Source organism: Entelurus aequoreus, linkage group LG14, assembly GCF_033978785.1.
Source record: "Entelurus aequoreus isolate RoL-2023_Sb linkage group LG14, RoL_Eaeq_v1.1, whole genome shotgun sequence".
Classification (NCBI taxonomy): Eukaryota; Metazoa; Chordata; class Actinopteri; order Syngnathiformes; family Syngnathidae; genus Entelurus; species Entelurus aequoreus.
The window spans coordinates 49,797,871-49,813,146 of NC_084744.1; the positions used below are offsets into that span (position 1 = coordinate 49,797,871).

Here is a 15,276-nt window from a genome sequence, read left to right on the forward strand (position 1 = left end):
TGTATATACACAGTTGTGTTCAAAATAATAGCAGTCCCACATCACTAGCAAGATAAATCACTGTTTTTGTTAGAATGTCAACTTCTACACTGCAAGTAAGTTTCTAGAAGGTTTAGTAAAGGTATAGAAAACCAACAGACCCAACAGGAATGATGTGCATGCTGCTGATTCTGTGAAACTGAATCATTTACTGAAAGGGGCGTTTTCAAAAAAATAGCAGTGCTGCGTTCCATAAGTGACATCATTGATTATGTGTAAAAAAAAAAAAAAAGTTAAACAAGTGGCTCATATTTTAGGATCAAGGCAACTGACGCTGCATATGCTGGCTGTGCATTTGTCCTTGGAAAAACAGTGTAAAATGGGTCGTTGAAGACACTGTTCAGAAGAAGAGCGTTCTTTGATTAAGAATTTAATAAAAGAGGGGAAACCCTATAAGGAAGTGCAGAATATGATTGGCTGTTCAGTGGGGTTGAGTATCGTTTGAATTCGAACGATTCCGATTCCTGACGATTCTCGATTCCGATTCTTTTAAGAGGCAGGGTCAAAAAAAAGTTTAGGATATTTTAAATGAGCTAGCTAACCTACAGTCTTTCTGAATGAAATAGTCTGACATTCTCCATCAATTTTAATTCTATTAACTTTTTATGAACTTTACTATAAATTCCTCACAGGGCTGTTTTCAACTAGAATATAAATATCAAATTTATGAACTTGAATATAAATATTATAAATTATGAATACATTTTCCCAGGGGTACACTTTCCTCAAGAGAGCTTTATTTTTGAAAACCTCATGAAAACACATTTACACACACAAGTGTATGATGCTGCAGGTACTTAAAAATGTTACCGTGCTCCCACTGATGGGCTAACCTGGTGCAGAAAAGCAAATAAACAATAAGAAACAACTTGCAAAACCCAGTCCAGATTAGCAGCAGGTACAGTATAAAATCAGAGACAGTTCTTGTTTAGGAAAATGACCATATCCGCCTTCTCAGGCAGGATGCGTGAGCGTCCTGGACAGATAGTGTCTCCTGCTGTGGAAAATACACGTTCGCTGGGTGTGGAAGAAGCTTGAACGCATAAATAGGAGAAAGCTAGATCTGACAGCAAAGGATAAGTCTTTTGTTGGTTCCACCAGACCATCACCATGCAGCAGGGTCGTCAGACATAAGTATCGGTGGAACGTCCTGGTACATCTGCAGCTCTCTCTCCACTCGTTTCTTGATGGACATGGAGCTCTGTTATTTCGCGGTTATTTCAGTTTTTTTTGTAAAGTAAAGCCACACTTTCGACCGCCGACGCCCGCTATCCATGCTTGAGCTTGACTGACTCGCTCGGCTATGCTAACACTTCCGGCGGTGGGCGCTTCTTCGTTGGTGCTCAGCGGCTTCTTCTGGTTTGGCGGACATCTTTTTATTTTTTATTTTTTTCTCCGGTCGGCGGACTCGCTATCGAAAATAGGAATCGAAATTTAAACTTTTTAACCATTCCGGGAGAATCGGAAAGTTAGTCCCGGTTCCAATCGATACTCGATACCCAACCCTACTGTTCAGCTAAAATGATATCAAACGCTTTAAAATGGCAGCCAAAACCAAAAAGACGAGGAAGAAGAAAAAAAAACGACTATTGTAATGGCTCGGAGAATAACCAAAATGGCAAAGGCTCAGCCAATAATCAGCTCCAGGAGGATCAAAGAAGATCTAAGATGGCCTGTGAGTACTGTAACAATCAGACCACGTCTATGTGAAGCCAGGCTAGCAGCAAGAAGCCCCCGCAAAGTCCCATTGTTTAAAAACAAAAGACATGTGCTGAAGCGGTTACAATTTGCCAAAAAACACATTGACTGGCCTGAAAAGAAATGGCGTAAAATGTGGGGACTGGTGAGAGTAAGATTGTTCTTTTTGGGTCTAAGGGCCACAGACAGTTTGTCAGACGTCCTGCAAACACTGAATTCAAGCCCCAGTACACCGTGAAGCATGGTGGTGCAAGCATCATGATATGGGGATGTTTCTCGTACTATGGTGTTGGTCCTATTTATCGCATACCAGGGATCATGGATCAGTTTTAGTACATCAGAATACTGGAAGAAGTCATGTTGCCGTATGCTGAAGAGGAAATTCCCTTGAAATGGGTGTTTCAACCAGACAATGACCCTAAACACACCAGCAAGCGAGTAAAATCATGGTTCCAGACAAACAGAGTTCAAGTAATGGAGTGGCCAGCACAATCCCCGAACCTTAATCCCTTTGAAAACTTGTGGGCTGACATAAAGAATGCTGTTCATGAGGCAAAACCAAAAAATGCAGAGGAATTGTGGAACGTAGTACAATTGTCCTGGGATGCAATACCTGTCGACTCCATGTGCCACAGATGTGAAGCAGTTATCAAAAACCGTGGTTATGCAACTAAATTATAGTTAATAATTCTAAGGAAAGTTGAATCTGCAAGCCTTTCTTAGTTTATACAGTACATTTGAGTTTTATAAAGAAAGATGTCAACACTGCTATTTTTTTGTTTTATATTTCTGGACTTTCTGTAAATTATTGTTGAATTACTTTTTTCCAATTTTCTGGCTTTGAAATAGAATGTGCGGTGTCCCCAATGCATTTGTGTTCATTAAAATGCAATTTATTTGAATAATTTTGAGGTTTACACACCTTTTTAAACACACTGCTATTATTATGAACATAACTGTATATATATATATATACTGTATATATAAAATAAATACTTGACTTTCAGTGAAATCTAGCTATAAATATATATTTATTTTATTATATTTATATATATATATATAATAGAAATACTTGAATTTCAGTGTTCATTTATTTACACGTATACACACACATAACACTCATCTACTCATTGTTGAGTTAAGGGTTGAATTGTCCATCCTTGTTCTATTCTGTCACTATTTTTCTAACCATGCTGAACACCCTCTCTGATGATGCATTGCTGTGTGGCACGCATAAAAGTGCTTTCATCAAATGCACTAGAGTCTGGTATCTTCCATCTCCCCTTAGCATGGCCCAAAACCGGTCAATCTTTGCTTCCTGAGGAAGATCTTCACTGCCAAGCACTTGGTAGTCCACTACTTCTTCCTGGAGGCTATCCAGGTCCAATCGCAGCTGCGGCTTGGAACTTGCAAGCGTATTTCTTCATCTTACTCGTCGCCGCGGCTGTATTTTCCTCATTCTTCTGCTTCGTCTCCTTGTTGTGTGCGCAGTTGTACACTGCACTCTCTAAAAGCCGTAGATGTTATTGTCACATATGCATGTACAGTAGATGGCAGTATTGTCCTGTTTAAGAGTGTCACAACATTGCTGTTTACGGCAGACGAACTGCTTTATGGTAGACGAAAACGTGACTGCTGTTGTTATCGCGCTGGGAGGACGTTCATGAAACTGCCTAACAATAAACCCACATAAGAAACCAAGAACTCGCCCTCGATCATTCTACAGTTATAACGTGATTGGGCAGGCACGCTGTTTATATTGTGGGAAAGCGGACTCAGGTCTGCATGGAGCTGGAGGGGGCGTGGCCTCCAGCTTCGCCTGAATTTCGGGAGAAAATTTGTCCCGGGAGGTTTTCGGGAGAGGCGCTGAATTTCGGGAGTCTCCTGGAAAATCCGGGAGGGTTGGCAAGTATGCGCTACAGTGCTGTGCTATGTATTGATTTGTCAGGGGATATTTACGGTGGGCTTTACAGTGAAGTTTTTTTTTATGTCACTATTGCCCTTGTTTTGCTATACTGCCTTTGTGGGGATTTGTCTTTGTTGTGTTGGTGAAATAATATAGTATTTGAAATTCCTGCAATGGCCGGTCGTGGGCATAGTGTCACATTTGGAATGGGGAGGGGTAGATTGGTGTCAAGCAGTCCTAGCTTCATGATAGACCAACCAGTTTTTAACCCGCTACTAACCCCCATCTCTAGCTCTACGCCAGTTACTCAAGGAGTGCGTCAGCCCACGCAAGTCAAATCTGTTTATGCTTTTGGAGACATGATCACAACTTTAGCTGAACAGATAGGAGACAACATCTTTGCCAACATCAGCATGATGCACCAGCCAAGTGCCTTTCAGCCTCAGTCCACTCTTCACAGTTCTGAGCACTTCCCGTATTTACCACTTTTTGCCAGCAACAGGCGCTGTTGCAACACTTCATTCATAATTTAATCAAGCATAATGAACGTCTGTTTTCTACACAGTTACATATACTCTGATGATAAACTTGTGTGATGACTGTATTATGCTGATAGTTTATATTTGTAACATGAATTGATTAAGTCCAAACATGGCGCCTTGTGGTCACGTGAGGGTATTTTGACCAATCAGCAAAGAGATGCTTTGGCCATACTCTCTGATTGGTTAAAGCCTCCCAAGTGACCACGTGTTCGGGACCAACCATAGACATCTTATAAGTCAGTGGTTCTCAAACTTTTTTTGTCATCCCCCACTTTGGACAAGGGGGAGTTTTCAAGTCCCACCTGCCCCCATCGCCCCAACAGAACGCTAATGCCAAGCTTAACATTTTCAAATTTAGTGAACATCAAGTAACATGACGTTGTATACATTCAAACGCAATAACATAAAATAACATCAAGTTCAATAATAAATAAAATAACTGTGCAGCTGTGGTATAACTTGCATCAAGTTCAATAATAAATAAAAGGGATGGCGTAGCGACGTTGGGAGAGTGGCCATGCCAGCAATCTGAGGGTTGCTGGTTCAATCCCCACCTTCTACCATCCTAGTCACGTCCGTTGTGTCCTTGAGCAAGACACTTCACCTTTGCTCCTGATGGGCCTGGTTAGCGCCGTGCATGGCAGCTCCCGCCATCAGTGTGTGAATGTGGAAAATAGTGTCAAAGCGCTTTGAGTTCCTTAAAAAAAGGTAGAAAAGCGCTATACAAGTACGACCCATTTACCATAAAATAACTTGCATCAAGTTCAATATACAAGAAGCTTTGATTGATTGATTGAAACTTTTATTAGTAGATAGTACAGTACATATTCCGTTCAATTGATCACTAAATGGTAACACCCCAATAAGTTTTTCAAGTTGTTTAAGCCGGGGTCCACAAATCAATTCATGGTACAAATATATACTATCAGCATAATATAGTCATCCCACAAGTTAATCATCAGAGTATATACATTGAATTATTTACATTATGTACAATATTTACAAACCGGGGGGTGGGATGAGCAGGGTTTAGTTGATATCAGCACTTCAGTCATCAACAATTGCATCATCAGAGAAATGGACATTGAAACAGTGTAGGTCTGACTTGGTAGGATATGTACAGCGAGCAGAGAACATGGCAGTGTTTCCCACACATTCATTTATTTGTGGCGGCCCGCCACGAAAGAATTACGTCCGCCACAAATCAAATTAAAAAAAAAAAGTGTTTTTTTGTCCTGTCCAGCTTCTCAGGCAAATCATATAGTTGATGTAGATGCCCATATAGGCTGTTCAGATTTACTTTACAAAAGAGAAGTGTAGGATACTTCTCTTGTTGCCTTATTTGTATTTGACCACTACTGTTTTCTGTTTATTTGTTACTGACTGTGGCAGGACACCTCTGCTTCACTTTATGTTGCTGGTAAATAATATGGTTGTAGTAGTAGGCTAAAGTTAAATTATTTAGTATGCACTAATTAAAGGGGCAGAGCTTTAAGAGACATTTTAGCTTTTATATTTTATAAGATATATTTTTTGTAAGAACCACAATTAATAAATATATTTCAGTGAATAACTTATTGTTCAAATCTGTATATAAAGTGTTGTAATTATATTGTAAAATGGATGGATGGATGGACGTTTAAAACAAAACTGTTATTATTAATTAGTAAGTATACATTTTTTGAGCCTTTTTTAGAGAAAATCATATCATTGTAGTACATTATGCAAATTACTCAATGTCATGGTGACTACGCCCCCACCGCCACAGGTATCTTGGCAGTAGTGATGGGTCCGGCAACACCGATGCATCGGCGCATGCGTCGAGCTCATAGAGCGATACCCTGTGTCGGTGCGCGTATCGCTTTTAGAAAGTCACGTGACCGAACACGAGCTGTTTTGGTCACGTGACCGATCATGAGCTGTTCTGGTCACGTGACCGCTCATGAGCTGTTCCAGTCACGTGACCGATACGCGAACTGTATCGCACTGACGCCTGCGCGCCAAACTGTGTTTATTAGGAAGCGGCGCAATGCGTGTTGACGAACACCGTTAGGGCCGCTTGTTGTCACTGTCACTCAAAGTTGCATTTCAAAATTACACAGAATAAATGTTTATTTTGTTTAGAATTCAGATGGGTTTGATTAGGTGCGCGGCATATATTTGCTGTGCGACGCACAGTGTGCGCGGAGGACGCTTGAGCACTGCGCAATTGCGCAGGCGCACACCTTAGAGGGAACGTTGCTCACAGGGCACAGAGTGAGTGCGATACAGTTCGCGTATCGGTCACGTGACCAAAGCAGCTCATGATCGGTCACGTGACTTTCTAAAAGCGGTACGCACACCGACACAGGGTTTCGCTCTATGAGCTCGACGCATGCGCCGATGCATCTGTGTTGCCGGACCCATCACTACTGTTACTAGAGAAAGGTACAGGAATGACGGCGTGGCGAACTTGGTAGAGTGGCCGTGACAGCAATCGAAGGGTTGCTGGTTACTGGGGTTCAATCCCCACCTTCTACCATCCTAGTCACGATACATGTTCACATTATTTATTGACTGTATCTAAAAAAAGATAAAAATATATTTTTATTTAAATGAAGATATGAAATAATCCTAAATGAAATACAATGACTTGGTTTATATTATTGTATATACTAGGTCATAAAATCAGTGTCAGTTGAGTCGGTCCATAGGTTGCCTGTAGGGATTTTTAATGTCCAGCAGATGTCAGTATTTAGTGACACAGTATCAATACAGTTTTGCAATGTGTCGAAACGTTTCATGAGGCCTCATCAACCCATCACTACTTGGCAGTTTATGGGAAACACTGCATAGTGAGTTCAGAAAGCATAAGAACAAGTATAAACATGTGATTATTTACATTTGGTTATAAGACCGAAAGGACAAGATCACGGGTACAAGCAGCCGAAATGAGTTTCCTCCGCTGGGTGGCGGGGCTCTCCCTTAGAAATAGGGTGAGAAGCTCTGTCATCCGGGAGGAGCTCAAAGTAAAGCCGCTGCTCCTCCACATCGAGAGGAGCCAGATGAGGTGGTTCGGGCATCTGGTCAGGATACCACCCGAACGCCTCCCTAGGGAAGTGTTTTGGGCACGTCCGACCGGTAGGAGGCCACGGGGAAGACCTAGGACACGTTGGGAAGACTATCTCTCCCGGCTGGCCTGGGAACGCCTTGGGATCCCCCGGGAGGAGCTGGATGAAGTGGCTGGGGAGAGGGAAGTCTGGGCTTCCCTGCTTAGGCTGCTGCCCCTGCGACCCAACCTCGGATAAGCGGAAGAAGATGGATCGATGGACATTTGGTTATTTACAATCCGGGGAGGTGGGATGTGGAAGGGGGAGGGGAGCGTGTTAGTTTAGGGTTGAGGTTGACTGGAGGTGTTGTTTTAGTGCGGTTTTGAAGGAGGATAGAAATGCCCTTTCTTTTACACCTGTTGGGAGTGCATTCCATATTGATGTGGCATAGAAAGAGAATGAGTTAAGACCTTTGTTAGATCGGAATCTGGGTTTAACGTGGTTTGTGGAACTCCCCCTGGTGTTGTGGTTATGGCGGTCATTTACGTTAAGGAAGTAGTTTGACATGTACTTCGGTATCAGGGAGGTGTAGCAGATTTTATAGACTAGGCTCAGTGCAAGTTGTTTTACTCTGTCCTCCACCCTGAGCCAGCCCACTTTGGAGAAGTGGGTTGGTGTGATCTGGGGTGCAGGTCTAAAAGTAATTTGACTAGCTTGTTCTGGGATGATTGTTTTGGAGGTGCTAGGGTACCAGGAGGTGCAAGCGTAATCGAAAAAGGGTTGAATGAGAGTTCCCGCTAGAATCTTCAAGGTACTTTTGTTGACCAGAGAGGAGATTCTATAGAGAAATCTTGTTCGTTGGTTGACCTTTTTGATGACCTTTGTTGCCATTTTATCACAGGAAAGATTAGCCTCTAGAATGGAACCTAGGTAGGTGACCTCATATTTCCTGGTGATAACAATGTCACCCACTTTTATAGTGAAGTCACTGACTTTTTTTAGATTGATTTGGGACCCAAATAGGATAGATTCCGTTTTACCTAAGTGTATGGATAGTTTGTCAGCGAGCCAGGTGCAAATACTAAGGAGTTCAGCACTGAGGATTTTTTCCACCTGTGATTTGTCCTTGCCGGATACCAGCAGGGACGAGTCATCCGCAAACAGGAACAATTCACAGTCGCATGCTGATGACATGTCATTTACGTATATTAGGAACAGTAAAGGCCCTAATATACTGCCTTGGGTAATCAATGTACTTCTAGAACGCATCACCGAGATGGAGAGATATTCAAGACGATGGAACCTGAGACTGCATGGTGTGGCCGAGCGTGTGGAGGACAGAGATGTACGTGAAGAGGTGATCCGAGTTTGCCAGGCCCTGCTGCCATCTGATGCTGAACGGCTCCCGAATGTTATCGACACCGTGCACCGCGTTGGAGTGAAGAAGCCGAAAGGTAACCGGTGTGTTTTACTGCAGTTTTCCTTCCGGGTGCACAGAGCTGCAGTCTGGGCCGCTGCAAAGAATTCCTCTTACCTGCGAGGCAACAGGCTGCGTTTCGCCGAGTATCTTTGTAAAGTCGACAGAGAAGCAAGAATGAAGTTATGGCCACTGGAGGATGAAGCTCGCAAGGCAGGGAAAATTGCCTACTTTGCCGGCGGTCGGGCATTTATTGAGAAAAAAGAAATCCCTCTTCCAGTCTGAAGATACACCTTTCAGACTTTAACTTACTCTTGACTTTACTTTGTTAAAAGAGGATGGACAGATGAGGAGTTACAACTTATGCACGAGCCAGTTTTTTGCCCTTTTCTGAGTATTAATATGATGGTGTTCCCGCAGTATTTAGTTGCTTTGTTTCTAACTCAAAGCATTTTCTAATTCTAATTCATTCTTATTTAACTTTGTCTTTATCTAAAGTTTCTCTCAAAGCCAGGGGGTTAAGGCAGAACTTGAAGCGCAAAGCTTTATTTTTATTTCTTAAACAATGTAAAACAGATTTATGTTTTTTACAGGAGACACACAGTATGAATGATGATGTAAAGTTTTGGAGATCTCAATGGGGTAATGAGATATTTTGCTCTCATGCATCACAGCGTTCTGGTGGAGTTGGCACACTCAAAAACAATATTACAGGATTCTTATTGCATCATAGTGACTATGATAAAAATGGCCATTATATTTGTCAAGTTTTTGAGATTCAGAAAACTAACATTATAGTTGCTAACATTTATGGATATAACTCGGTGCCTGACAATACTATTTTATTTAATGAGGTGGAAAATAGAATTCTACACTGGCTTGCCAAATTTCCAAATGCTTATATACTTGTAGGAGGTGACTTCAATACTGTCATTGACAATTCACTTGATAGATGGCCACCAGGCTCTCAAAATAGTGTCAGCTCAAATCTAAAGTTACTAATGCAAAGGCTTGATCTAATTGATGTCTAAAGATATAAAAATCCTGATAAGACATCCTTTACCTGGTCTAATAAGTCAGGCTCAAGAGAATCCAGAATCGACATGTGGTTAATTTCTAAATCACTGCAAAACAGTGTTACTGTTCAAATTCTCTCCACTCCTTTGACTGATCATAGGGCTATACAGATTCACATCTCTCTACATCCCTCTCACAATCGTTCAAAAAGCTCATACTGGAAACTCAATAGTTCGGTTTTATGTCATGAAGCAGTTAAAAATGAAGATTAAAGATCTAATACAATTTTTTTTTTTAATAACATCAAAGAAATTATATCCTATATTCTCTTACATGACACAACTGTCGGAGCTTTTAAAACTAAGCTGACTTTTTTCATGTAAATTTTTTTTATTCAGTGAAAAGACTAAAATTCCATTCGGTTGTTTTTTTTTTTGTGGTGGCCTGTCATATTACCATACCATACCAACTTTAAAAACAAGCACAGTTGAAAAACAAAGGGCTGTACACCACAAAGAAATAGAGGCAAAGGACAGACTAAAAAATAACATTTAAAACAGAAATAAAAATACACATTGAAAAAGCAAATATAAATTACCCTAAGAACAATTTGTTTGATAAAAAACAGTTTAAAAGTTAAAAACAGTTTAAAGTCTCATGCTGGGTTAAAATCCAGTGAATAAAAATGGGTTTTAAGAAGGGTCTTAAAAATAGCCAAAGAAGGGGCCTATCTCACATGGAGAGGGAGATCGTTCCAGAGTTTGGGACCCGCAACAGAGAAGGCTCTGTCCCCTCTGAGCTTGCGCTTTGTTTTGGGTACCTCCAGGATCAGCTGATCAGCTGACCTGAGGGACCGGGTGGGGGCATAGAGGTGGAGCAGCTCAGAGAGGTACGGTGGGGCAAGACCACGTAAGGATTTAAAAACGAGTAAGATCATTTTAAAATGCACTCTAAAATAGCTAAATGGTTTCCTTTTTTTTCTCAGTCATATTGTGAGTTCTAGTATTGTGTATTTAGCTTTTTGGCTTTTCTACTGCATTTGAGGAATGTCTTCCACTCATGTTGAACAACTTCCACATGTTTAAAGTCTTCCTTAAAAAAGGGAAGCAGGCACACATACAGCAGAATGTGTGGCATTTTTTACAGACTAAATATTGTGTCAGAAAAACACACAAACTCAGTGTCATGTTCAACATCGAAAATTACAGTATGATGTGTGTGTGTGTGTGTGTGTTCTGGCAATGCTTACTTAATGGGGACATCGCTCTGTTTACACAGTCATCTTTAGGGGTCCTCTGACTGTATGGGGACAAAAAAACAGGTGCCCTAAAGGGAAACTTTTTTAAATGATCCTGAGGATCATGTCATATTTAATTTGAACTTTTTATTTTTTTTTTTAAATGGTCCTCAGTAGTCACGTACAAATTTGTGTGAATTATGCAAAATGATTTAAATTTGGTCCCCATGAACCATATTAACTCTTTTTCCCCAGGGTCCCCAGTAAGAATGATCAGCACATTACTTCATCAATCCAGAGATTTAAAGACGTGTATGAGCTAACTGGGCTGTTGTACCTAAAAAATGTTTACCTTAAAATGTTTATGCCTCCACAACCTGTAGAAAGGGTGGTCCCCACAACTGATGATCAAAAACTTGGTCCCCATTCCAAATGATAGTGTGTGTGTGTGTGTGTGTGTGTGTGTGTGTGTGTGTGTGTGTGTGTGTGTGTGTGTGTGTGTGTGTGTGTGTGTGTGTGTGTGTGTGTGTGTGTGTGTGTGTGTGTGTGTGTGTGTGTGTGTGTGTGTGTGTGTGTGTGTGTGTGTGTGTGTGTGTGTGCGCGCGCGCGTGTGTTGAACAGGACATTCAGCAGATCTTGGGCCGGTTATCTCCACGCCATCTGGAAGTGATGGAGGCATACATGTATGAGAAGGAAGAGGCCGGAATCATCGCCCAGATGGAGAAGCAAGAGGCCCAGAAGGAGATTGACGAATTAAAAGAGGCCGTACTCTTCGCCTTGATGGAGAAGCAAGAGGCCCAGAAGGAAAGTAAGTAAATACCTGTTAGGAAGGGACCATGTTTTGACCCAGCAGATGTCATCCACAACATTATTCCAGAGTGCAGTTACATAGGAGACAGACACACAATCATTTTGGAATAAGCTGCGGATTATTCTGTTATTTTTCTGATCAAAGCAAAGTTTCCCCACAGGAGTGTGAAGTGTATCATTCACCATTCTTACAGCAGAAAGAGGAGATGAGTAAGCCCTGTACAACATAACACCTGTTGGAATGTACAACATAACACCTGTTGGAATGTACAACATAACACCTGTTGGAATGTACAACATAACACCTGTTGGAATGTACAACATAACAACACCATCCATTGCACCACAATACACACAGTGACTATAGCTGCCATCAATTCTAATTAAATATGTAGATTATTGTTTTCACATCTGTTCAAGACCTGTCAAATGAAATCTATATAAATCATATATTATCAAATCACAGCCAGATGCTAGAAGGCGGGACTTATACGCGGAAGTCAGGGGGCGGGACTTTAGTTTGTATTATGTTTTGGGATTCAATGTAAATGACGTCATCACTTTTTGACAGAAAGTATATCCTATATTCTCTTACGTGAAATGTACACAACTGTCAGAGCTTTTAAAACTAAGCTGACTTTTTTCATGTACATTTTTTTTATTCAGCGAAAAGACTAAAATTCCATTGTTTTTTTTTGTGGTGGTCTGTCATAATAAATGGTTTCCTTTTTTTTTCTCAGTCATATTGTGAGTTCTAGTATTGTGTATTTAGCTTTTAGCCTTTTCTACTGCATTTGATGAATGTCTTCCACTCATGTTGAACAACTTCCACATGTTTAAAGTCTTCCTTAAAAAAGGGAAGCAGGCACACACACAGCAGAATGTGTGGCATTTTCTACAGACTAAATATTGTGTCAGAAAAACACACAAACTCAGTGTCATGTTCAACGTCAGAAATTACAGTATGATTTGTGTGTTTGTGTGTGTGTTCTGGCAATGCTTACTTAATGGGGACATCGCTCTGTTTATACAGTCACCTTTAGGGGTCCTCTGACGGTATGGGGACAAAAAAACAGGTCCCCTAAAGGGAAACCTTTTAAATTATTCTGAGGATCATGTCATATTTAATTTGAACTTTTTTTAATTTTTATATGATCCTCAGTAGTCACGTACAAATTTGTGTGAATTATGCAAAATTATTTAAATTTGGTCCCCATGAACTATATTAACTTTTTCCCCAGGGTCCCCAGTAAGAATGATCAGCACATTACTTCATCAATCCAGAGATTTAAAGACGTGTATGAGCTAACTGGGCAGTTGTACCTAAAAATGTTTATGCCTCCACAATCTGTAGAAAGGGTGGTCCCCACAAGTGATGATCAGAAACTTGGTCCCCATTCCAAATGATAACCAGTGTGTGTGTGTGTGTGTGTGTGTTGAACAGGACATTCAGCAGGTCTTGGACCTGTTATCTCCACGCCATCTGGAAGTGATGGAGGCATACATGTACGAGAAGGAAGAGGCCGGAATCTTCGCCCAGATGGAGAAGCAACAGGCCGGAATCCTCGCCCAGATGGAGAAGCAACAGGCCGCACGCCTCGCCCGGACGGGGAAGCAAGAGGCCCAAAAAGAAAGTAAGTAAATACCTGTTAGGAAGGGACCACGTTTTGACCCAGCAGATGTCATCCACAACATTATTCCAGAGCGCAATTACCGTATTTTTCGGAGTATAAGTCGCACCGTAGTATAAGTCGCACCTGCCGAAAATGCATAATAAAGAAGGAAAAAAACATAAGTAGCACTGGAGTATAAGTCACATTTTTTGGGGACATTTATTTGATAAAACCCAACACCAAGAATAGACATTTGAAAGGCAATTTAAAATAAAGAATAGAGAACAGGCTGAATAAGTGTACGTTATATGAGGCATAAATAACCAACTGAGAACGTGCCTGGTATGTTAACGTAACATATTATGGTAAAAGTCATTCAAATAACTATAACATATAGAACATGCTATACGTTTACCAAACAATCAATCTGTCACTCCTAATCGCTAAATCCCATTAAATCTTATACGTCTAGTCTCTCAAGTGAATGAGCTAAATAATATTATTTGATATTTTACGGTAATGTGTTAATAATTTCACACATAAGTCGCTCCTGAGTATAAGTCACAACCTGGCCAAACTATGAAAAAAACTGCGTCTCATAGTCCGAAAAATACGGTACATAGGAGACAGACACACAACCATTCTGGAATAAGATCAAAGCAAAGTTTCCCCACAGGAGTGTCAAGTGTATCATTCACCATTTTTACAGCAGAAAGAGGAGATGAGTAAGCCCTGTACAACATAACACCTGTTGGAATGTACAACATAACACCTGTTGGAATGTACAACATAACAACACCTGTTGGAATGTACAACATAACAACACCATCCATTGCACCACAATACACAAAGTGACTATAGCTGCCATCAATTCTAATTAAATATGTAGATTATTGTTTTCACATCTTTCCAAGACCTGTCAAATGAAATCTATATTATAGACGGAAGTCAGAGGGCGGGACTTTAGTTTGTTTGTATTATGTTTAGGGATTCAATGTATATGACGTCATCACTTTTTGACAGAAAGTATATCCTATATTCTCTTACATGACACAACTGTCAGAGCTTTTAAAACTAAGCTGACTTTTTTCATGTACATTTTTTTATTCAGCGAAAAGACTAAAATTCCATTCCGTTTTTTTTTGTGGTGGTCTGTCATATTAAATGGTTTCCTTTTTTTTCTCAGTCATATGCTTTGAGGCTTTTCTACTGCATTTGAGGAATGTCTTTCACTCATTTTGAACAACTTGCGGTATAGATGAGCAGCCGTGCCAGCAACTTGAGGGTTCCAGGTTCGATCCCCACTTTCACCATCCTAGTCACTTCCGTTGTGTCCTTGGGCAAGACAGGTGCACGTCTTCGCAGGTGGGAGGGGCCAATCCCCATAAAAGCATAGAATTGATAAAAAGCAACCAAACATTTTGTCAATCATTTTTTATTGACTACAATGTGGGACAGCAGCAGCACTCAACCCATGGTACCTGTCAAGTCAAAGTACAGAGCAGCACAAACACCACTGATTTGTAGAGCACACTCCAGGCCTGAAGGGGCAACAGTGAGAGCTGAACATCTCCACCTGCTTCCAACAGATTGGTGTGATTGAATTCACCTGTTCATCTGCTCAGAGTACATGCTCAAAATGTTTGAGCTCCAGTCAGTCACCCCTTTTTGACATGCTGCTAAGAGGAAGGAAGACAGCTCCTGTGTGGACTCACAAGACGCAACTGGTGAGGAAACCTTGTTTTGTACTGAGGGGATGTTTAAAGAAGATAATTTCACTGATGTTTACAAAATTGTTTAAGTTGACTGAAAGTAAATTTAAAAAGTTATCAGTGATGTTTTAAGTTTATTCTTATAATTAGGATAGATTGTTTAAATTTAATTTCATTCATATTGTTGGAAATGTTTAAGTTTATTCTTAAACCTATCAGTGGAAATTAATTTTGGTTGGATTGACTTTGTTGAGCT

General features: G+C 40.7%; 1 protein-coding gene across 1 annotated transcript in view; it reads left to right on the top strand.

The window, feature by feature from the left end:
* LOC133664990 (inositol polyphosphate 5-phosphatase K-like) overlaps positions 1 to 15,276 on the top strand; it is a 102,025-nt gene that overhangs the window by 13,396 nt on the left and 73,353 nt on the right. The window contains exons 4-7 of the mRNA XM_062070104.1: positions 8,477 to 8,668; positions 11,507 to 11,693; positions 13,140 to 13,329; positions 14,567 to 15,035. The gene's annotated coding sequence lies outside the window, so the exon portion shown is untranslated. The remainder of the gene's footprint in view (positions 1 to 8,476; positions 8,669 to 11,506; positions 11,694 to 13,139; positions 13,330 to 14,566; positions 15,036 to 15,276) is intronic.